This window comes from Sciurus vulgaris, assembly GCF_902686455.1.
Source record: "Sciurus vulgaris genome assembly, chromosome: 15".
Lineage (NCBI taxonomy): Eukaryota > Metazoa > Chordata > Mammalia > Rodentia > Sciuridae > Sciurus > Sciurus vulgaris.
Window position 1 is genome coordinate 63,858,087 of NC_136476.1, and position 25,708 is coordinate 63,883,794.

A 25,708-nucleotide genomic window follows, 5' to 3' on the forward strand; every position below is an offset into this window, starting at 1 on the left:
AAAGAACCAGAAGAAATGATTAAGACCTGTTGAATCTTGGTCTAGGCCCTAAGCTTTCTCCCCATGAATCCAAGTTTCTTTCTTCGACCTTGCCCTTCCTCTCACTAAAATGATACCATATACTGTGGCCACTGGGAAGCAAATAGCCTTCAGGCCTAATCAGGACTTGCAGTGTCCTGTTGCTTCTTTTGGAAAAATGTATTCTATGGTCTAAGTGATTGACTTGTAGACCAACAGCTGGGACCTAGTCTGCTGGTGTTACATACTCTCTATAGCTCTGTGTTCTCGCAGAAGCTGGCTTTTTGATAAAGGGTTGTTTGTGATGAACATGTTCTCTTCTCTCCCAGACTGGTTCTCTTTCCAAACTTTTCCATTTTCAGATGCTGGTGTCAGTGCAGATACCTCATTCATTTAAGGTTACATCTTCTTCATCCCTGGCATTTCACAAATTATGAAACTCAGCCTACTGTGTCCTGGACTCCTCTGGCCACCCTCTCCCCTATGCGACTGCCCTACTTTCAGCCCTCCCATCTCTCACCTGTGCCACTGCCTCTCTGCCACTTGGCTTCCTGCCTCTAATCTACTTTCCACAATCCAGCCAAAGGGCTTTCTAAATGCAAATCTAGCCCTATTAAAAACTGACCCTATTTAAAGCCTCTAGTGTTTCCAATTGCTCTTGGGATAAGATCCAAGCTCTTTAGACCAGCATACTAGGACCTTCAGAATTTGCCATGGATATATAAAAGTGAAAAAATACCTAGTCCCCTCTTCAATGAACTCACAGTTTGGGGGCAGGGGACAATAATGCATGCACCAGTAATTTTTTTGCACTATGAAAATATTCTCAGCATTATGTGAAAATGTGTACAAATCACTAGAATAAAGGGTGATGTTTGTCATTCTTCTATTTCAAGTAAGATGTAACACTCAAAGGAAGAAGTCAGGTTTATCAAGAGCATGTTCTCCATAATGACCTGTTTTCTTAGTGTACCTTACCCTGGGAAGCAAAATTTAACAGTTACTATCCTGTGGTTTCCTACCAACGTAGACATATGCATACCTTACACAGTACCTGGATGGGTTCTTTGATTTGGGAATCTGAGAAAGAACAAATGGATTTGTTCAAAATGTCTTCTTGTGTGAGAATTATATATACTTTACTCCAAAGTCCTATTTAGGCATAATTCTGAATACTGAGCTCTGGAATCTGATATCTAGGCCCACTTTTCCCTCATGAATGGATTCTCAGCGCATGAAGCAAGAAAAATGTCTGCTGCCTGCACTGTTTTTCTGCTCTTCCTTCCTCATGTGTTCCATGTCATTCTGGACCAAGGTACCCCTTTCTCATCTCAGAGGCCTTAATGACATTCTTTCAAAGGTTTCAGATTTAGCTTATGTATTTGCTTGCAGTTCTCATGCTCAGACTTTTTAAAACATCCACTTGTTTCTGTTGTTTTAAAAACATCCACATGAAGACTTCATGATGGTCCTCAGAGGGCATCACCCAGCTGCTCTGTGAATGATCCAAGTGCTGTAGCACAAGACTGTGTGCTTTTAACAACTCTACATAGGAAAAGAAAATGCCTCTACTGGGCTATGAGCTGGTAAAGGAGTCCCACATAAAGTGCCATGGGTATTCCCTGTAAAACCTCATTACGTTTCTCAGGGTGCATAGCTCAGGGGAATTCATCTCTAATCTAGTATTTCCTACTGCACATTCCTTGGAAACTTAAAGCTGAGAAATACCAAGGGGATAGTCCCATGGTCAAATAAACCTGGAAAATTCTACATATTATGTCTGGTCTTGAAGAGTCACATTGCACGGACCATCTTAGAGATGTCAATAAATGAAGCAGTAAAGAAACACATTTTCTTTTTTTAACCCAGTGCTACCAAACTTATCTGACCATAGAACCCAATTTATGTGGCACCCACGAATAATCACTGGAAAGATGATGGCTTCTTCACTAATCAAATGGGCTGAGTTTGGGGCTAAGCACTAATATGCACTTGTTACACTGCATTGTAATTAGGGGTTTTCAACATTTTATTGTAAAAGATTTTCAAAATTATACAAAAATCAATCCTAATGTGCAGCAAAGCCAGAATCTCCTCCATCTAGATTCTATGATCGTCATTTGGCTCTGTCTGCTTTACAAAATTATGATTTTTGTCTTCCTACCAGATTGGTGTACCTTACTGAGAATTTTAATTTATCTTTATTTCTTTAGTACTTAGCAGAGGACCAAGGTGCCTAGTCTGGAAACCAGTAGAAATTTTTGTGTAAACAATGAATGAATGAAGAATGAATAATGAGTGATGTTTTAAAAAAATATTCTCAGACCTCTCCCTGCCACCTCACAGGGATTAAGTTGCGAAGACGAGATGGGGCTGTTCTACAGTCTTTCTAAGTCTGAATATTATGAATGCTGAATAAAATGCAGACCCTGAGTAGAACTTCTCTGGCGACAGAGGTGGAAGCTGTTGCTTTATCACTGGGAGCTACTGTGTGGCCCCTGGAAGTCTTACTCCTGCTTCTGTCCCCGTGATTGATGTTGGGTGAGGTTAGCTCTTGCAGGCCCCGCGAGCTCTGGAGGATGAAGTGAACTTGGAGCTGGTCTGCTGAGTCCTACATTGCTAGATTCTCTTCCCCTTCACAGGTTTTGTGCTTTTGTGAGATTCTCATGTCTTAATTTCCAAAGGTGTTTAGGTTTCACTCTGATTCTTATCTGCCCCTCTTTTTGCATTCCTGAAAACCTGGTCCAGGTCTGTCTGACTTTCCACTTTATTCACTTGTAACTACTGATGGAAAATGGTCACTTGGGATGTCTTTTGCCCCTTTATCCCCAGTGAACCATTACTTCTTCTGGATCCCTCTGAAGCAATTGCCCTTCTCCTTGCATTTCTTTTCTGTTTGTGCAGCTACATCAACAGAACAAAAATCCACACAATCTTTACTTTCTTTGTTTTAAAAATCTGCTTCACTTCCTTCCAATGAACTCCATTCTAACTTTCCTAGGAGTCTTCATCTTGACACTCATTCTCTCCTCCTTCCTGTTTCTTCTCTTCTTCCCCCATCCCCTTTGATTTTCCTTGTCTGATACAAAAGAATCTGTGCTGTAAGTTTAGAGGAAATGAGGTGGGAGGTTAGAACGAAGCCAATCACGTATGCTGAGTGAGGCGTTAGCAGGCTAAGGCTCTCCGTTCCCTTTTTCAAACAGTTTCACTGTCCTATTTTGTAGACATACCCCAGGTTCCCATGATGCTGTATTTTTAAAAATTATTTTTATTGATTCATTATAGTTATATATAATGGTAGGATTCATTTTGAAATAATTATAAATGCATGGAGGATCATTTGCTCCAATTCAGTCCCCAGTACTTGCCCTTACCCTCCCTGTCTCTCAAATAAGTAGAACAGTAGAGTAGAGGAAAGGGAATGGGGTTATAAATAAATATATATTTTTAAATTAGTATGACCCTGTATTTGCCATGTCCACTCCAAGATCTGGGCATTGCCTGGGATCCATTCTATTTTATTCCTGTGAAAATATGACTCTTGAACTTCTTGTGTCTAAAAGTTTTGTATTTTCCTTTCTACAAGTGTGTTTGTGTTCTTTGACAACTTTTCTGCAAGGTGGTAGGTCATGTTCTTGTTTGTTTGCAGTAGCTCTTTTTATACACACACCAAAAAAGGCCATTTTCACTTGTTATTCATCACCCCCACCAGATTGCTGTCCTTTAACTTTATTTACATTTTATTTACCATGCATAACATTTTGAAATACATAGAAATCTTTTATGATCTTTGGGTTTTATAACATATGGAGAATATCTGTACTCATTCTATTATTAAAAAAAAATGTTTTCCCTACGGAATTTTGAGGTTTCAGTTTTTACATTTAAGCCATTTATCCATCCAGTTACCTTGTGGTCAAGGTCCGTGTAATATTTGTGTTGTAGGGATCTTTATTTTTTTCTAGAAGATTACTCCTTTATTGAACAACTCATCATTTTCCACATGGGCAGTCTCATCATAGGCAAAGTTCTTTTATATGTATATTTCTTTATGTATATTTATTTGCATATTTAAATAAATTTATTTGTATTTTTTATTATATTCTTTTATATGTATATTTCTATTGCTAATATGTTTAAATGTTCTATTTCTAATATATATTTTTCTCTTTCTAATATTTCTACTTCTCATTGTGCACAAACACCACACTGATTTAAATGTGTTCTAGTGTCTGTTGGGGCAACTCTCCCTTATTACTTTTCTTTCAGAATTTTCTTATATATTCCTGTGTAATAATTTTCCCACAAGTAAATGACAATTTGTTTGTCTAATTCTAAAATAAAAAGCCTGATGCTATTTTTATTAGAGTTAGGTAAATTTATAGATAATAGAGAGAATAGAATTTTCCTACTATATTGTCTTTTTATCTGAGAATAGTTTCTTCCACTTCTTCAAATCTTCTGGATTTTCAGAAGGTTTAAAGTTGCCTAAATTTTGGATATAGCTTTTAAAGTTTATTTCTGTATACCTTGTGTTTTTGGTTATTTTATGCTAATGTAAATAGAATCTTTTCTCCTTTTGTATTTACTATCTTGCTATCTAAACATGACACGACATTAGTTTTGCATTTCCCTAAGGAATGCATTCTATAATCCTTGTCTTATATCCTTGGACAGGAAACGTTGCTGTGTTTTCTTGTAAGGTGGAACTTTCAGTGTTTTGTTCAAAAGTTTGGTGGCTTCTCCGTCCTTGTTTTTCTCTGTGTCTGCTTATCTGTCTCCCATCATTCGCGGTAAGTACAAATTGATTTTTACTGTACTGAAAGTTGTAAAAATCAAGAAAAGATGCTGAATTTCATTAGATACCTTTCAGTATTAAAAGAGATGATCATGTGATTTTCTCCTTAGTCTTTTAATGTGATGAGCTATATTTCTTGATACTGAACAATCTTTGGTATGAACCTAATTAGGTTGTGAGATATTTTGCATTTATATACTATCTAGGTTCTGTTTGCATATATTATTTAGGATTTTTTTCATAGGAGAAATTGTAGCTATTGTTGTCAGATTTTGATATTACTGATTTTCTGACTTTACACAAAAGAGTTTGAAAGTATATTTTCTTTATTCTGGAGCAATTTTAAAAAGCATTTGAAATACATATTTTTGAAAGGTTTTAGAGAATTCACCTGAAAGATAACCTGATCCTCTGTCGTAGAGACAGGGTGAGTAGTTCTTTGACAAATTTGTCTACATCTCCTAGTAATTTATTTGCTTGATTCTCTAATATTTCTTGAGTCGCTTCTGTCCCTAATTTCTAATTTCCTATAAAAACATCTATCTTTTGCAGGTCTTGAAGTTAATTTGTATGGTCCAGTAAAATAGTTTTTAATAATGCTTTAAACTTCTTTATGTGATCAAATCTCCAATCTAGCTTCCCATTTATATATTTTTATTTCCTGTACTCTGCTTCCAAAAAATGAATTAACTGACAGCTATCTTTTTAATGACTCTGTTAAGATATAACTGCCATATCATACAATCTGCACATTTTGAATATACAATGGAATAGTTTTAGTATATTCAGATAGTTGTGTAATCATTATCACAATTTTAAAACATTTTCATCATCTCAAGAAAACCCAACTAACCCAAGTTAAAAAACAATTCCATACTCCAATGATCAATCTCCATTTCTTACCAACTGTCCCCACCCAAGCCTAGGTAACTACTAGGTAACCATGTACTTTGTCTTTGTAAATTTGTCTAGACATTTCCATTTATAAATGAGATCATACAGAATGGGGTCTCTCGTGATGGATTTCTTTCAGTTAGCATCATGTTTTCTAGTTTCATCTATATTTTACCATTATCAGTACATCATTCATTTTTATTGCTGAATAATATTCCACCATAATGGATATACCATATATTATTAATCTGTTCTTCAGTTAATGGGCATTTGAGTTATTTCTCAAATGTTGGATGTTATGAATGGTGTTGCTATAAACACTGTATATTAGTCATTGTGCAGATATTTGTTCTTATTTCTCTGGGGTAGATACCTAGGTATGAAATTGCACATGGTAACTCTTATGTTTAACATCCTGAGGAATTGTGAATATATATATATATATATATATATATATATAAATGTGAATATATGTATATATTTTTTCTTTTGGATATAAGTTCAATATGAGACATTATTTGCAAATATTTTCTTTCATTCTTTGGGTTGTTTTCACTCTTTTTGTGATGCCTTTTGAAGCCCAAGAGTTTTTAATTTTGACAAAATTTATTTTACCATTGTTTTTTGGTCATTTGTGCTTTGAATGTTATATCTAAAAAAGTTTTCCTTAGTCCAAGGTATCAAAAATTTACTCCCGTGTTGTATGCTAAGAGTTTTATACTTTTGACTTATATTTAGGTCTATGATACAGTCTGAATTATGTTTTGTATTCAGTTCATTTGATTCACTGAGTTTATTTATGAGTTCTCAATTCTATTCCTGAGTTATTTGTCTGACCTATGCCAATGCCATATTGTCCTGATTGTTTAAGCTTTCTGATAAATTTTGAAATTAGGATGTGGAGTACTCCAACTTTGTTCTTCTTTTATAAGGCTGTTTTATAATTCCCTTAAATTTCCACATGATTTTTATAATAAGCTTGTTGGTTTCTTTAAAAATTCAGGCATAGATTTGATACAGATTGTGTTGACTGTGTAGATCATTTTGGGGGAATATTGCCATCTCAATGAAACTTATCTTCTTAGCTATAAGCATGAGATGTCCCTCCATTCATTTAGTGTTTGATTTTTTGAATAATGCTTTATAGTTTTTAAAGTATACACTTTGCACTTTTGTTAAATTCATTCTTAGGAATTTTATTTTTCTGATGCTAATATAAATTAAATTGCTTTGTTAATTTCATTTTGGATTATCCATTGCTGGTAGATACAAATAAAAATAATTTTTGCATATTGATCTTGTGCTTTACAACTTGGTTTTCTTTGCTCCTTAATTCTAAAAATTTTTAGGTGGATTTCATATGGTTTTCTATTATTTTTCAGAAATTTGTAAAATCGCATCATCTAAAAATAGATATTTGGCTTTTCTTTCCAATCTGAATGTCTTTTATTTCTTTTTCTTGTCTTATTGCCCTAGTAAGACCTCCACTTTCAAATAATTTTGTAAGTGTTTTATGGATACTTAAAAAAGTACTGCAAAAATATGAAAAGACACCTCAACATTAATGCATTGAAGAATGAATATTTTTAAACACCCATGCTTATAGATTCATAAGCAATTTCCACCAAAATATCAGTGATATCTTCACAAAAATAGAAACAAAAATGCTCCAAAAATTAATATGAAACCACAAGAGATCCTGAACAATCAAAGTAATTCTGAGTAAAAAGTATGAAACTAGAGGCATTACAATACCTGACCTCAAAACATGCTACAAAGCTATAATAACTATATCAGCATAAAAACTGAACAGAACAGAGAACCCAGAAATAAATCCTTGCTAATATAGCCAACTTATTACCAACAATGGTGCCAAATCTTTGGAGAAAGGACATTAGAGAAAGAACATTCACTTGGGAAAAGAGTATATCCATATATAGAAGACTAAAACCAAATACCTGTCTCTTCCTGTATATAAAATTTGATTAAAAAATCAAACACTTATACCTGTGAAATTGTTGGAAGAAAACACAGAGGAAATATGTTAAGACATTGGTATAGGTAATGAGTTTTTTGGATAAGACTACAACTGCATAGGCAAAAACAGACAAATGGAATTGTATCAACTTAAGACACTTCTATACAGCAACAGACAAAAACAACAGAGTGAAAAGTAAATCTGCAGAATCGGAGCAAATATTTGGAAGCTAATAATCTAACAATGTATTAATATCCAGAATATATAAAGACCTCAACTCAAGAGAAAAACAAATGAACAAATAATTCAATTAAGAAATGGACAAATGGTCTCAATGGACAGTTCTTAAAACAGAATATAAAAATGGGCAGTAAGTATATTGAAAATGCTAGCATTACTAATCATCAGGGAAATGTAAATCACAACCACAGAAAGACATCACTTTATTCCACATAAAAGGCTATTACCACTACCATTGAGCTACATCACCAGTCTCTATTATGTTAGTTTAAGAAAACGATACTGTATCAATAAGTGCTGAAAAAAGTATCTGCTCTGTTTTTTGAGAATAGGTTCCTTTATAAATGAATTAAATATACTTTATATATTACACTATTAGGTCTTCTTTGTTCTTTCTTAAATTATTTTCCAGGTTGGGCAAAGAGCTGAAAATTAAAAATCTCTTGATATGAATATATTTTTGTCTATTTCTCCTTTCACTGACTTCAAGTTTTTGTTTATACAGTTTTATATGCATTATTTTGTGTGTAACTACTAAGGTAATCATTGTGGATTGAAGTATATATCAGTATAGAATGTTCTTTTTGTTCTGTTTTCTGAATTTAACATTATCTTTTTAGCAAATGGCCCATGTTTTTCTTTGTATTTTCTTGAATGCATTTGTCCATTTTCATTTTACTTTTCTCCCTTTGCTTTGTATGCTTTTGTCACATATGGCATATTGTTGGATTTGTTTAGCTTTTTTTTTAAAATAATACGTGAGTTTATCCCACTTTACATTATTGACTTTAATAAATATTTTATTCTAACTAAACTTTTGGCATTCATTTGTAGTTATGATTTCTTTAAACATTTTAATCAACTAGTGTATGTTTTATTTTTTATTATTGTTCAGATTTGTACTGTTTTAATTTCTTTTATTACCTTCATTAATATAACTTTATGTACTGTACTCAGCTCTCTATATTTTAAAGACTATCTATTAAGCAATGATGAAAGAATTCTTTATGTGTTCCAACCCTTATTTCTTCAATTTTCCACTTTAGTTCTTATTACTCTATATGTAGGAATAAACTAAAACAGTTCATGACAACTAAGCCAGTACTACAGAAAATACTTCAAGAAATACTACACACAGAAGACCTCAAAAAAAAAAAAAAAAACAAACAAAACGAACTCCATAGGTCCTGAATGGAGGAAGCTCACTAAAAGAGCAGTTAAGCAAATAAAAATTAAAATGGAATTAAATATATGAAATAACATAATTTATCTATAATAACTGAATTCAAAGAATCTTAACTCTTCAATTCCAGTCTCATGATGGGCAGAGTGGATTAAAAAAGAAGATCCAATTATATGATGTTTATAGGCAAAGATGGCCACACGTTGAAAGTAAAAGGATAGGAAAGGATAGTCCATGCAAATGGAATCCAAAAACATGCAAGAGCAGCAAGGCTCATAAACAAAAAGTAGATTTCAAGAAAAATTCAATCAGAAGGGACAAGGAAGGTATATATCTTTATAAGATTATGTATCTCTCTCTCCTTCTCTGCACGCACACGCACACGCGCACACACACACACACACACACACACACACACACACATGCAAACACTCTTGTGGTTACCTAAATTCAATGATCATTGCCAGATAATTTTTAGTAGCTTAAAAATTCACTTCTCAATGTACCCATGTTCTTCTCTGATAGCTTTTTCAAAAAAAATCTAATTCGAATTTATATTCTTTGGGTTTTTGGAAGTTTAATTTATCTTTCTCTTTACACTTGAATTATTCAAATTTTTTGTCTAGGATTTTTAAAGCACAGTGTTACTATATTTTATTTCTTGAAAATTGTCATGGAGAAATCTGAGATTAGTTAGGTACATTTTATTATAAGCAATATTCTCATTTTAATAGTCATAGGTTTCTTTATTTTAAAAACATGATAGCATTATTGAGATGTTTTTATTAGTTATCTTATAAGACATTCATTTTCTCAGAATGCATCATTTTATTATGTAAATTCAAATATTGTTTTTCTAAATGTTTTCTAGAAATATATCTTGTTTGCTTTTCTTGTGTTTAGTATTTTCTTCAAGGATACTGGTCAAAGATATGAAAGATCTCCTTAGTCTATTTTTCATTAATATGATTTTTTTCTAAACTATTTAACAATTTCTCATTTTTAATTAATGTTAGCTTTTGAAATATTATCTCCTCTACTTTTTTCTATGATTTCATAGGACTGTACTCTTATTTTGTATACTGCTGATAATGGGATCCTTATTAATTTTCCTTGTTAATATTTTTATATTTTCCTTATAGCTTTTCTTAACTCTGACCTCTTATATTTTATTTATTTATTTATTTATTTATTTATTTATTTATTTATTTATTTATTTATTTATTTTGTCTTTTCACCATACCTCTCATAAGCTCTTATAAACCTGCTTTGTATTCTTTATAATGTTCATTGATTCCCAGAAGTAAATGTTGTTATAATTTTCCTCTGCTTGTTAACAATATTCCTATTAAATAATATGTATTCATCAATCAATAGGTCAATCTCTCTCTCTGTCCACACACACAGACACACACACAACTTTTTTAGAGGAAAAATAATTTTGTTCACTTCTTTTTTCTCTTAAAGAATCTTTGGTTCCTTGTGTGGAGGGAGGAAACATAAAAAAGGAAAAGAAAAGAAAAAAAAGAATCCTTGGTTCTTTTTAAACATTGTTCACTTTCAAGTAAAACCAGTTGCTGAGTTCTTAGACTGCATGTGTAGGAAGTTTACCCATTTTTTTTCTCCTTAAATAGAAAGTTCTCTCTGTTTCTGACTGTTTCTGCCTATTTTTCTTTGTTTTGTGTGTGTGTGGTAGTTGTTTACACCTTTACATTTTTATTTCCCAAATCTTAGGGCTTTTCCTTCCATCATGATTCATCAACAGAGTGCTTCTTGTAAAACTGGCATATTGTCTGTATCTTTGCTTATTTCCTATTACTCTTTGTTACCTTGGCATGTCATTCCTATGTTTTTTTCTTTTGGAGATGTGATTACTGCTTCTTGCTTCTTGCAGTGCACCATCTATTTTGATGATGGTTTTCTCCTGACGTTTTTATAGATCTGCTGTTATAGACATCTATTCTTGGTCCAATCCCACACCTTGACATCATTTAATCATATACAGCATTTTGGGATTAGAGAGCTTCTTAGTTTTGCCATAAATTATTTATGCTGCTTCTTGCTTTGGGAGTAATTTCTAAAGAAGGGGATCATCCTGCCAACAGAAATCTCTTCTTTATATTGAGTTTTAAAAACTATATCCTTAAATGAAGTACAAAACAGACAGAAATTGAGAAATTTAGTATAAATGATAAAAGTAATTACATGAATAAAAGGATAGTAGAAAGAACAGAAGACTGTTAGTGCTGCCATACTGTATCCATATATTGTTTAAATTTGACCTTTTCAGAAATGTTTAGAAAAAAGAATATGAAAAAGCATTGTAATACCTGGGCTTAGTTTATGTCTTTGTTAGTTTACATGATCCTGGGCAAATGACTTAGCCAGTTTCCTCACCTGTAAAATGGAATGAACTATGGCTTTTATATAGTCACCTGTCATGTAGCAGGAATTCAATATATGTCTATGGTATATGAATATAATATAGTATATATTCATTTCAAGTGCTTTTAAAAACCTTCAAAGTGGCATCTTTCCAAAGAGTGAAGATATGCAATAATATGTAAAAACTATATGATCATTTTATAAGAGGATTATGCCTAGAGAGATCTTTGATTTGATAATGGATTATATTCTAAAAAGTTCCACATCTCTGCAACATTTGACTGTCCTTTCAAACATCAACCTGTTTTGCTGTAATATAAAAGTATTATTAACAATTATTAATTTTATTTGTCTTTGAATTTTTGTGTTCACAATGTATGACAGTATTTTTTTTTTTTACTTCCCTGAGCAGAAAATTCTTTCTTTTTTCAAGGAATTACTTTACTTATACATACCTCACTGGTGTCAGATAATATGAATACAGTACTTTCCAGCTTGTGGGTATTCTCATTTGACTTCATTTAACAATGAAAATCTGAACTAGAAGGTCTAGAATATTTGACAGAAACACACTGATTCAGACATAGGGGTCATTAAAAAATCTGGATTTGGATTCTTCAGTTCTAGAAACCAAAATTAATCAAATCCAAATAAGGTGGAGAGACATAATGGAAAAATAACCAATTTTGATGTACATCCTATGGCCTAATGTTATTCCTTGATAACATTATATAGTTGAATAGCTTCTCAAAGACCTACTTACTTAAGAACTTACATAAGTTTATATTCTCACCAGGCCAGTTACTTAATCTTACTGAGCCTCCATTTTTTCCAACTGTTTAAAAAGAATAATTCTTAACTCTGTTCAGTTTAATTCATTAAAATATAAATCTATTGAAAGTCTACTATGGGCCAGGTAATGGGATTTAAATGTTATATACTAGAATATCAAATGGGCTTTATGTGTGAAAATATTTTATAAGCTGTAAAAAGTTCATGTAATTGTCAATGGTTTAATTAACCTTATGTGCTCAGATATTGGTTATCAAAAAAAACTTTATTGTTCCTTCTTTTGGGAAAATCTCAACTATTTTATAGCAATGAAGCTTTTTCAAAATATCTGTGAAAATACTGTTTTTCATGCTGCTCTTCTGCCATCCCCATTTTGGTCAACCTGTCCAGTGTTCTATCCCAGTAGTTTTGAGCACTGAGTCTCATTGATTCCACTCATCTGTTCAGAATTCGATCTTCAGGAACACTATTTCCAAGAACGAGACTGTGAAAATTGTGTGAAGAACATAGGTGGGGTTATCCTGGCAATGGACATTCAGAAACCCCTAGGTTTCTGCTGTCCCATTGTGAAATGGTAACAACATTCCCTGCCAAGGCTTTGGTGCTGTCCATAGGATCAAATGAAGTAATGTCCTTAGTAAAATATATATTGGTATAAGATATAGTGGGTCATTGATATCAATTATGTACTACGTAAAAATTAGTATTAATTAGGGAGTGTGATAGAGTGGAAAGAGTACTGGATTTGTGGTCAGAAAGTATTGGCTTCATTTCCTCCTCATTCTGTGGTACATTACCCAGTCTCTTAGGATTTTCATTTTCTCAACTGTAAATCAGAATAAAAGATACCTTGACTTCTAATTTTTAAAAGGATCTTCCAGTTGTTTTTCATAATGTCAACACCAGTTGATAGTCCCAACAGTGTACATGGGTCTCCCTGTCTGTCACACCTTTTCCAACAATTGTTATTCCTGATTTCCTGTAATAGCCATTTTAACATGTATGAGATGACATCTCATTGTGGACACAGTGATCTCACTTCTGGGTATATATTGAAAGGAAATGAAATCAGCACCTCATTGAGATATCTGCATTTGCATGTTTATTGTAACATTATTGACAATAGTCAGGATATGAAAACAACCTAAATCTCATGAATGGATAAAGAAATAGTATCATCTTTGGAGGAATATTACTAAGTCTTTAAAAAGAAGAAATCCTGACATTTTCCATAACATAAATGAGACTGGAGGACGTTATGCTGAATGAACTATCACACAAAAAGAAGAACACTGTATAATCTCACCTACAAGTGGAATCTTTAAAAAAATGTTGATTATGTAGAAATGGAGAATAACAAGAGTGGTTACCAATGATTGGTGGGAGGGGAAGGAAACAGGGACATTGTAGGTCAATGGATACAAAGTTGCAGACATGTAGAATGAAAATATGTAAAGATCTAATGAATAACAGGAGGATGATAGTTAAGAACATTGTAATGTGTTCAAGATCTTTGCTAAGAGAGTAGAGTTGAGGTACTCTTTTAAAAATATTTTTAGGTGTACATGGACACAATACCTTTATTTTGTTTATTTATTTTTATGTGGTGCTAAAGCAATCACTACCGCTGAGTTACAAATTCAGCCAAGATTTGAGGCACTCTTGCTGCAAAAAAAAAAAAAAAAAATTACTTTGTGAGATGATGATTATATGTTAACTTGCTTGACTATAGAGGCCATTTCTTTATGTGTAACTATTTCAGAAACTATGTTAAATAGATTTGGTAAAAAACTACAGAAAAATACACCACAGTGATGCAGCCACATCAATGCTTATAGCAGCTCAATTCACAATAAACTGTGGAACCAATGTAGGTGCCCTTCAACAGATGAATGGATAAAGAAAATGTCATATATATATATGTATATATATATATGTGTGTGTGTATATATATATAAATACATGATGAAATATTACTCAGTTTTAAATAAAAATGAAATTATGGCATTTGCTGGTAAATGAATGGAGTTAGAGAATATCAAGCTAAGTGAAATAAGCCAAATCCCAAAAATCAAAAGCCAAATGTTTTCTCTGATATGCAGAAGCGAATTCACAATAAAGTGTCAGGGAATAGGGAAGAATAGAGTTACTTGATATTAGGTAGAGGGGAGTGAAGGGAGGAGAAGGCATCCGGGGGTAGGAATGATAGAAGAGTGAAACAGACATTCTTACCTCATATACACGTATGACTGCATGACTGACATGATCCTACAATTGGCATGATTGGCAAAATGAGAGATTATACTCTATGTATGTATGATCCATCAAAATGTATAAATGCCTTCTACTGTCATGCACAACTAATTAGAACAAGTAAAATAAATAAATTTTTAAAAAACTAAAGAAAAGTACCTGAAGGATTGTTAAAATCCTTAATTGTAAAAATTAAGTTAGATAGCATACAAGAAAGCATGTAAGTATTGGTTGATTTAAGTTGAACACAGGAGGATTTAGTTCTCCTAATAGAATTTGAAAAAGTGCATTTAAACTGGCAGTAATTACAAATCCTTCTTGTTCTCCATAGTTCCCATACAATTTTCCGTGTGAAAATGCTTCCATATGGTAGAGGTTGATCTTCATGCTTTTCTGTAGGGTGAACAACATCTATAGGAAATACAGCGGAATATCTAGTTTACCTATAAATACAGAGGACACCCTGTATAATGTCTTAATGCCATTGCCTCGGAGACACCTGTGAACAATTTTCCAGGCTCAAGACCTTGTTGCTGAGACCAAGTAAGGGATTCTGCACACAAACATTTGGATTAGCATGAATTCAATTTTTATTCACATATTTTTGGTACCTTGGTTAAGGCAACATGCTAACGTAGTTAAAATTGTACATTTTGTCATCTCAGTGTGTTCTCAATATCACTTTTTTTGTGACCGTCAGGTTTGCAAGGCCAGAAAGGAGTTTTGAGCTTCCTTCATACTTCACAGATTTCAGACCTGAATACTAAACTCTTGGAGGTACATCTGTGTAGACATAACTGGGAGTTTTAACTCCAACTTGTCTAGCTTTTATGAGCATGTATCCTAGCATAGAACAGTGATCTCCAACCTACATAGTTACCCTCAATGCAGAGATGATGTTTCAGAATCTGGAGTGGACTCCCAGAACCTTTTAATAAACATCACAAATGATTTTGAGGCGGATGTCGTGCAGACTGAATTGTGAGATACCTTGATCTAGACTCATGCCTCCAACGCGAGGGTACCATTCATAAAAAGGAAAATCTCATGAGCAATTTTCGATACTGGAAATGTCAGAGGAGCCTTTGCTGAGATTTCCTGAGTTCAGCAAAATAACAAGTCTCTAACTTTTTTCTGGATTTTTGTCACTCAAGGTCATGGTAGCCCTGTTTTTTCTTTTCTCTTCTTTTTTTTTTTTTTTTTTTGAGGCCACTCCACAGTCCTGGAACAGCTTTAGGCCACTAAGCATGAAATGGGATCCCCAGATTTAAAAACCAGATGCCTTAAAAAGCTACCTGGTATCTAAATCTAATGTCAATGTGGTAGAAGCTACAGATGAGTTCACTTAACACCCACTCCTAATACCTTGCTTCCATATTTTCTTGTACTAAGAAGATCAGAAAGTAAAAAAATCTACATTACAAAATTCCCATACAGCTAAGATTTCACAGATTTCTAGAGATTCTGACAAGCAGATAAGATTGTGAGAGACCTGGAGGGCAAAGTTAATTGGCATATTTGAAATCATACCTTGTTGAAGCATTTGGTTCCACTGGGCCAGTTGTAGTCCACATTCTGATTTCTGTTCCCCAGAGTCATGACTATTAAGAAGCTAGTGAGAGCATCAACGTATAATCAGTTATATGTTGGACATTTCTCATGGTTCCAGGCTGAGTAGCAGACAATCTTACTGCCTTGGATTTCCAGTGAATTTTGTGAGCTATCTACTTAAGCCAAATGTAATGGCTTCTGTTGTCTGCAACTAAGCTGCCTCTAGGTTATGCTTAAAGGGTTTAATGAGTTCAAAGCTGTAATACTTCCTCCACCCTCCTGTACATTTCCTTGGTGGAGGCATCAACTCTTACATTATTCTAGAGTCCATAATCCACATCCTTTAATGGATGATCCCAGCCCAGGCATAGTGATATATTTTACTTGGATATAAAAAATTGCTGACATTCATTTTAAATGCCATGTAAAATGTTTTCGAAGCATTCTTTATGTCTTTTTATTGTATCTTCCACACTTTTCCCCCATTCATCCCTGAGAAATGAGCCCTTATAAAAATAGGGACACTTTTAGATTAATGATAAGAAATGGCCACATGTAGAACAGTAATAATAATAATAACAATACTCATAATAATAATAAATTTTCTGTTACAATAGTAATAGCTACAATATCTTGAGCAATTATTCTTCTCCAAGAAACACACTGGGGTACTGTATAAAGTATCTCATTTAAAAACTGGCAGAGTTTCAGACTGTCTGGTGGCCCTTCATCCAGATTCATTTTTGCTGCATATTTTTGTTGCTACTGAAAACCTCAAGTCATGGAAAGAAAGTTCTTTACTATATTTCAGTGTTATTCCCTAGTTTCTATTCTTCTTTTCACAGTCAGTATGAGGACATGCTGTGTTAAGTGAATGTTAACACTGACAAAGTCACGTTCCTACGTCCCTGCCTACCTTGGGAATCAGGCTCACATGCTTTTGTTGGTTGGTATCTGCCAATGTGGCCTTATAAAGGCAATTGTCTCTGGCATGGTCCAAGATGGACTGATGATTGTGTTGCACAGAGCAGGTGTTTAACATGAGTAAGTCATTCTGGTTTTTCTAGGTGTGTCCCTAAGAGACATGGGGTTGACTGCAGGTCACTATCAATTATACTGTGTGTTCTCAGGTATGGTTACCTTAAGAGATCTGCTCTGGGATGTCACTTCCTTCTATGAGACATTTATTTCTATTTGCAGGAACTTTTCACTCTCTCTGTCTGTTACTGTTCAAAGGTCACCTGAAATGCAGAGCTTTTATTAGCTATAGTGAAAGGATGTACTTTTCCCTGAAAGCTCTCTGCCAAGTGCCCTTCCCATTCTTTTATTAATGAGAGAATGGATTCTCTCTTCACTTGCCTAGCCTATAGCACTTACTTTCTTTCTCCTTCCTTCTCTCTCTTCTTTCACTTAGTAATCCTCTGCCTGTTATGTCTTTTGCCCAAAGGAAAATGATGGACAGATCTATTATCCTGCTTGTTTACTTTTCCTTTTAATCTTTTTTTTTTTTGGGGGGGGGGTCACCAATTTTCAGATGAGAATATAAACTCACAAAGGATTTTCCTCCTTCTCAAAATAGCCATCCTTCTTTCTGGCTGGCACAGGTAAATTACCCTGCGGTGCATGTGATGGGTCTGCTTAACCACTTCCCTCCCTGTCATGTGGACGGCACAGGCAGGACCGATTGTGGTAGCACAAAGCGGTGAGAGCAGTAGGAGACAGCGTGTAATTGGCTTCTACTTTGTGAGCTGGAACTTCCTGTTGAAAAGAGGTGAGTGCGACTGACGTGAAGCTCTTGGGGCAAGAGTTTTTCAACCCCGGTTGGCTTCTCATTCATGGCCCGAGAGTACAAAAAATCTCTCTCTCTCTCTATCTACAGATATGCTCGAGAATTTGAAAATGTACCAAACTATAAATCACACCCTTTTGCATTTTTTTTTTTTCCAAAGAGGAAACCTCTGTCGATGAGGATAAACTACCAAAGCAGGATGAGTTCATGTAGCTCCTAGAGTTTTGCCAACAGTACCAGCTCCAAATATGAAGTATCACTGGCATTAGCTAGTTGGTGGGAAACTTGCAGTCTGCCTTCATCTGGTATTGGCTGATGACTTGCACAACATCATGCTGTCAGGATGGTTATAAAGCATCCTTAACTAAAGAAGAGGAATGCAAACAGAAAAGAAAACCTTGATCTAGAAAAGTTTGTATTTTCTTCTCCTACCCTTTGGTAAGCAAAGAATGTTACACTGAGAGCATTCAGTGCTTGACCGAATGCTTGTGTCCCTTCAAAGATTAGTATGTTGAAATCCTCACTCTCAATGAGCTGGTATTAGGGGGTGGGGTATTTGTTAGTTGATTAGGTCATGAGGACAGAGCCCTTACATACAGAATTAGTGCCCTTATAAAAGAGACCCCAGAGAGCTCCCTATCAGTCTGCCATGTGAGAATGCAAGGAAAGACTATGAAAAAAGTACCCTCAGCAGGCACAATTATGCTGGATCCCTGATTATGGACTTTCTAGCCTGAAGAACAGTAAGAAGTAAATTTCTGTTGCCTATAAGCCAAATAGTCTATAGGACTTTGTTATAGTTGCTGGAATGAATTAACATACCTAAGTTCCAGTAAATCATTCACATCGATGATCTCTCCTGAAATGTCAAAGGAAAAATTTCAAAAATCCATAACATTGGGAATGGGGATGTAATATCCAAAGAAAGAATCAAGGTTCCAAATGATGGAACAGTGGGATGAGAACCAAAGTGAGATACAATTTAGTTGAACATCAAGTCGCTGAATTAAATGAAAAAACTCACTTTAAATTTTGAATGATGCTGACATGATTTAATTGTTGCTCTTGTGACAAATGTTAAGGAAGATTGGGTTGATTTTAAGGTCATTATGCACCAGTTGTCTAATGTGGCACTACACTAAAAGTTCCTTGTGGTTAAGCATCATATTTCAATTATTTCCAATACTAAGCATAGTTTATGGAAAATATCAGGTATCAATTAAAATTTTCAGAATGTGACTGCTAAAAGGATCTTAGAGTTATAGAACTAAATTTTTGAACTGTTGAAACAAACATTGGTAATAATGACAAGAGAAACATGAGGAGGATGTAGAAGTAAGAGGAAGCCACATGAAAGAAGACAAAGAAATGAGAGCTTGCTTTTCTTGGCAAGGCAAAAATTTTGAGATGAAAATCTCCATGACAAAAGATCTTCCTTGTTATGGATAGGCAGAATTAATACTGTCCAATGGCCATACTACCAAAAGCGCTACACAGACTTCATGCAATTCCTATTAAAATTCCAATGATGTTCTCCAGAGAAACAGGAAAAGCAGTTATGAAATTTATCTGGAAAAATAAGAGACCCAGAATAGCCAAAGCAATCTTTAGTGAGAAAAGTGAAGCAGGAGGCATCACAATACCAGACCTTAAATTATACAATAGAGCTTTAGTAACAAAAACGGCATGGTATTGGCAATAAAACACATGAATATCAATGGTACAGAATAGAAGACGCAGAGAAAAGCCCACATAAATACAGTTATCTCATACACGACAAAGACACCAAAAACGTACATTGGAGAAAAGATAGCCTCTTCAACAAATGGTGCTGGGGAACTGGAAATCCATATGTAGCAAAATGAAATTAAACCCCCATCTCTCACCCTGCACAAAAATCACTCAAAGTGGATCAAGGACCTAGGCATTAGAACAGACATCCCTACTAGAAGAAAATGTAGGCCCAACTCCCCATCATGTTGGATTAGGAATAAAATTTCTCAACAAGATTCCTAAAGCACAAGAAGTAAAATAAAAAATCAACAATGGGATGGTATCAAACAAAAAAGCTTCTTCACAACAGAGGAAACATCAAGAACATGAAGAGAGCCTATAGAATGGGAGAAAATCCTTACCGCCTGCACCTCAGAGAGAGCATTAATCTCCAGGATATATAAAGACCTCAAAAAACTTAATGCAAAACCCACATATCTCAATAATAAGTGGGCAACGGAACTGAACAGACACTTCACAAAAGAAGAAATACAGCTGGTTAACAATTATATGAAAAGATGTTCAACATCTTTAGAAATTAGAGAAATACAGATTGAAACTACACTGAGATTTCATCTCTCTCCAGTCAGAATGACAATTATCAAGAATACAAGTAACAATAAATATTAGCGAGGATGTGGGGAAAATTTACATCATACCTTGCTGATGGGACTACAAATTGGTGCACCTCTCTAGAAAGCAGTATGGAGATTCTTTAGAAATAGGAATAGAACCACTGTTTGACCCAGTTATCCCACTCCTTAGTATGTACCCAAAGGACTTAAAATCAGCATACTCTAATGATGCAGCCACAACAGTGTTTATAACAGCTCAATTTGTAATAGCTAAGCTATGGAACCAAACTAAGTACCCTTCAACAGATGAATAGATAAAGAAAATGGGTATATATACACAATGGAATATTACTCAGCCATAAAGAAGAATGAAATTATGGCATTTGCTGCTAAATGGATGGAACTGGAGAATATCATGCTAAGTGAAATAAGCCAATCCCCAAAACCCAAAGACTGAATGTTCTCTGCAATATGCAGATGCTGACACATAGTAATGGTGGGGTAGGAAAAATAGAAGTTCATTGCCTTAGACAAAAGGGAATGGAGGGAAAGGAGGGGGGATTGGAATAGGAAAGATAGTAATATGACTTGGACATAACCTTCCTATGTTCATATGTGAATATACAACCAGTGTAACTCCACATTATGTGCAACCACAAGAATGGGAAGTTATACTCCATGTATGATATGTGAAAATAACTCTACTGTCATGTATAACTAAAAAGAACAACAAAAACAACAACAAGACTCCATGAGAGTTTCATTTCAGTTTTTGAAGAGGCTAATTATTTTTAAAATTTTGTCCCTGGCAGGTAAATTATTTTAAGTTTCAAACACTCTGAGAGGCAAATCTTACCCAGATATGAGGAAGGACTTTAAGCTGTGAGTAGCAAAAGCTTTCTGTTGCCCTCCACTATCAATTTCCTTTTTATTTTATTTTCATCATAGTAGAATCTTTCATCTTTTGGATAAGCCTGGAATGAAGGCTTCCTTAGTCATGCTTAACTGGAATGTGACAGTTCTCACCAACTGAAACTGAGCAGGATTTGAGAAGAAATGATGTGTAAGACTTCTGGTTGGGTTTTTTCAAGGAAGGGGTGTACCTCCATTCTTCTTCTTTCCTCCTTCTTGCTAATGGAAATGTAGACTCATGATCATTGGGGCTGGAATGGGCATCTTTTTTTTTTTTTTTTTTTTTTGGTACTGGGGATTGAACTCAGGGGCACCGCTGAGCCACATCTCCAGCCCTATTTTGTATTTTATTTAGAGACAGGGCCTCACTGAGTTGCTTAGGGCCTCGCCATTGCTGAGGCTGGCTTTGAAATCATGATCCTCCTGTCTCAGCCCCAGAGCTGCTGGGATAACAGGCGTGTGCCACCATGCCCAGCTGGAAAGTCCATCTTGATCATGAGAAGCTACATCTTGAAGACAGCAAAAGAAAGGATGCACAGAATTATGTTTTCTAATGTTTGCATAGCTGTTATATCAGACTTGGACCACCTTCCAGAAGAATAAACCACTATATTGCTAAAAAACACTATTTTGGGGGTCACTCTGTGACAGCAGGAAAACTATCATCTTATTTGTCTATTTGTTTAAACAAGTTATTTGAGAGGTTGTGACTTTCTTTTAGTAGGAGGAGTTCAAGTAACAATATGGTGGAGGAAAGTATCTCAGACAAGAAATCCTTTATGATTTCTCAGATTTTATATATGGAACACATGGATGATAATGGAAAAATTTATTTCAGCCTAACATATCTTAGAAGATACTTCATTTATGATTTAAGCTTTAAAAGGTGATATAAAACTGTGTTAAGTGAAGGTTAATTGGGGATATTTACCTGTGGAAAGATAAACCTGAGAGCTTTGAGTTGGTAGCCTGTGGAAACTACTGCCACATAGCAGGTAGGATGTGATGTATAAGATATAAATTTTTCTGGGCTCCTGAGGAAAGAGTTTGGATCAGTGGGTGGAAACACCAGGATTATGATTGGAACTGTGGCTGCCAGGCAGGATTCTTTCCATCTAGTACAAATATCATCCAAGATTTGGAATTTTTATAGTAGATCTTATTTTGTTGGTTTGAATACAATCTTTTCTATGGTTCTTTGGAATCCTGGTGATGATATTTGATCTAGCAAAGTTTTACCCTAAACCAGGCATGGCCTATTCTTTCTATGTTATTAGAACTAAGAATTAACGAAGTGGAATTTTAGGGGTAAATTCCAAACATGGCTGAGTTCATTTTTAATGTATAAATTTCTCTCTCCTGTTGATGTCTCCAATGTAGGTATTTTATGAAAAATCTCAGTGAGTTCAGAAGTGTCACATCTTAAAATCTGAGAGTGATTCCTGTCAATCAGATTTTAGTCACATATTTTTTAAGCACTACATGCAAAGAATTGTTGATCAAATAAAAGAACTAACATGAACATAGTGATTGAAATAAGGAACTGGAAGATGCCCACTTCCCTCTTCATGTGCACATTTCTCTTCTCAGACTGTGGGAAAACCTTCCTCCTGAATGTCCTTTCGTTGCTCCTATTTTTCTGGAGCCCACAATGTGACATTTTCCTTTCTCTCTTTTAGGGTTCTCCAGACCATGCAGTTGGCTGGCATGATTCTTCAGTTGCTTTAGGTCTACATTTTGTGAGGCTGAACTTTCTGGAATAGTTTCAAGAAGTAGTCTCGTTCGCTTTCGCCATTGTCTTTCCATCTGAGCTATCCCTATTTCTGCGACTCTTCGGGATGACTTCTGGTTTCTTATGCAAGTTTCACCTTTCGCCAGTCATCCCTTTGTTCAATTACCCATTCATCCAATAAACATTTACTGAGGACCTATTTCCAATTCATATATTCTGCCATGCACTTGGTGTCCAGAAATGAATATGACCCATTTACTCATTCAACAAATGGTTATTATGGTAGGCAGCATGTACATAATAGTGAGCAAGATAGATTTTCAGAAGGTTTAAGCTAGTGAGCAAGCTTTAACCCAAGAGAGGAATACAGATTCATCTGAAAATAGTAGTTAGCATTTATGGAAAGGCTACTTAGTCCACATTACTGTTGTAAGTGCTTTGCATGCATTGTTTCATGTAATAATGATCACACTAACCAGACAGGTAGTTTTCTTGTCTCTGTTTGACAGAGGAAGGAACTGGGGAACAGAACGATAAGTAATGTGCCCATGATCACACAGCGATTAAATGATGGAATGGCTTTTATTCACTCTAAATTCTGCATTTTTAACCTGAAGTGGAGGTGAGAATAGTATTTATCACTGATTGATAAATTATTTAAAATTGTTTAAAATCGCACATACCTAAAGCTTGTAGTCCATTTTTAATTGTCTTTACCTTCTCTGCACATGAAGTATTCCTTACTCTTGCACCCAGAGGAGACCACTCCCACCACTACCCCTGCTCCCCAAAGTTCCCCTGCTTTTAACTACTATGCTACTGCTTCCTGAGATCACTGTAACACACATGGGAGAAAGGTAAAAAGACCAGGGGAGTCTGATGGAAATTAATTAACCCAGAGTGGTAGATGAAGCTGGAGGAATTAAGCTAAGCTTAAGTGATCAGCGGAAGTTTGCCAAACAAAGTAGGTGAGAGGTCAGGGTGCAGGAAAGGGCACTCCAGGCAGCAGGGACCGCTTGAGCAAAGGCAGGGAGACAAAAACAATACGTGCAGAGACTGACAAAGAGTTTGATGTTACGGGATCCAAAAGTCACAGACAAGAATTGCCGGTGGAAAGCAAGCAAGGACAGACTCCTCGGAGGCATGCAAGCGGGCCAGGCAAAGAAGCTGGACCAGCATCAGCATCCTGTGTGCCACGGAGGTCACTGAGGACATTTAAATAAAGGACCACCATGGAGTTCTAGTAAAACACACTGGAGGATGGGTTGGCGGGAGGCAGGACCAGAGATAGAGATCTTTTCCAACTGTCTCTGAATATCATACTCCTTCAAATTGCCTCCTGTACTGTCACATGGAACAGCTAAAATGGGCAAGTCAGAAACTATTTGGACATCCTATTTGGGAACCCTCTTCAAAACTGTAACACTACTCTCCAGGAGCTTCTGCTCAAGGCAGGGGTCACCAAGAAGACCCGGGACAGTCATGGTTAAAATGGATAAGGTGGCCTATCTGAATAAAAGCATCTCTGGGAGCTGTGTCAGCGTCTCACTCCAGCCGACAACAAATTATTCCATCTCTGGCAAAGGTGTACTTGCTGACGATTTCATGGGGTAACACTGGATTTGCAACACGAAACACTAGTGTTAGCAAAGGGTATAGCTAGCAATTTGAAATTGGTACACACAGCAGTCAATCTATTGCTCCCCATCCCCATCGTTCCCCAACGTAGACTTGCCATTAAACACAGTATGAGGTACTGCCCAGTGGGGACACGTCTACCCGCAGCCAGCTGCATGCTCCCCACCCTCTCCTCTCCCCTCTGCTTCTTGAAGACACAGAAGAAATAAAACAAATTGGCATTTGGATAGCTCTTTGGAGTTACTTTTTGTTGAGACTTTTGTTTTCTCATCTCTTCAGAGTACACAGGAGGGGAGAAAAGGAGACAGGGAGAGACAAAGGGTGGCAGGAAGGGAGGCAGTAAAGGGAAACACGTTTTCTCTATCCAGAAGGGTAGTTTATTATCTTAAGTACTGGGAAGGAAGAAACAGAAAATCAAATAAATTCATTTCAACAAGCACTTATTGAATCCATATGCTTAGATGGCTAAGATAGGGTCTGTGTCCTCACGTTGCCCAATTTGGTTGTGGAGACTGATGCACACATTCATGTCCCATGAAGAGTGACGGGGGTCTATGATTGGTACAGAAGCCACCTTGGGGAGAGACAGGAACTTGAACTGGAACTCCATGGGTTAGTGGAAGACAGAGAATCTTAAGGAGCCGGGAAGTTGGGTGGGAAGTTCTCCAGACAAACATGAGTGTACAGGAAACATTTCAATCAGAGCAGAGATACAGGGGTAGCAAACAGCATTGCTAACCTTGGAACCAGAAGTCATTCCATGTCAGGAGCTAAAATTGTGAGGAGTGGGAAGGAAGCACCATGAGATGAGACCCCAGAGATAGTCCTGTAAAGACCATGGGCTCTAGGAATGTGGCACTAGAATCCATATATATATATATATATATATATATATATATATATAATTTTACCCCTAAAGAAAAGAAAAGGGAACTGATGAGGGTTTTCAAAGAGGGAAGTAACATGATCAGATTCTTAGAAGATTCTGTCTATGCAGTGTGGGTTGCGGAAGGGAAATAGGGCAATAAGAGGCTATCTACAGAAACACATGACCCTGGATTTCTGTTTTCCATAGAGATGGATAAGAAGGTTGGTTTAAGATATAGACAGTTGATGACTGTTACAGGGAATGAAATTAACATTTTTCAATTCCCTTCTTGCTATGTTCACAATGTTTGTGTTTTCCCCACAATCTGT

At 35.4% G+C, this 25,708-nt stretch overlaps 1 long non-coding RNA gene across 1 annotated transcript in view; it reads left to right on the forward strand.

Moving 5' to 3' along the window:
- LOC306645686 overlaps nucleotides 1-23,848 on the forward strand; it is a 39,573-nt gene extending 15,725 nt beyond the window's left edge. The window contains exons 2-3 of the long non-coding RNA XR_013759703.1: nucleotides 21,042-21,111; nucleotides 22,821-23,848. This is a non-coding gene — a long non-coding RNA (uncharacterized lncRNA). The remainder of the gene's footprint in view (nucleotides 1-21,041; nucleotides 21,112-22,820) is intronic.
- The last annotated feature ends 1,860 nt before the right edge of the window (nucleotides 23,849-25,708 follow it).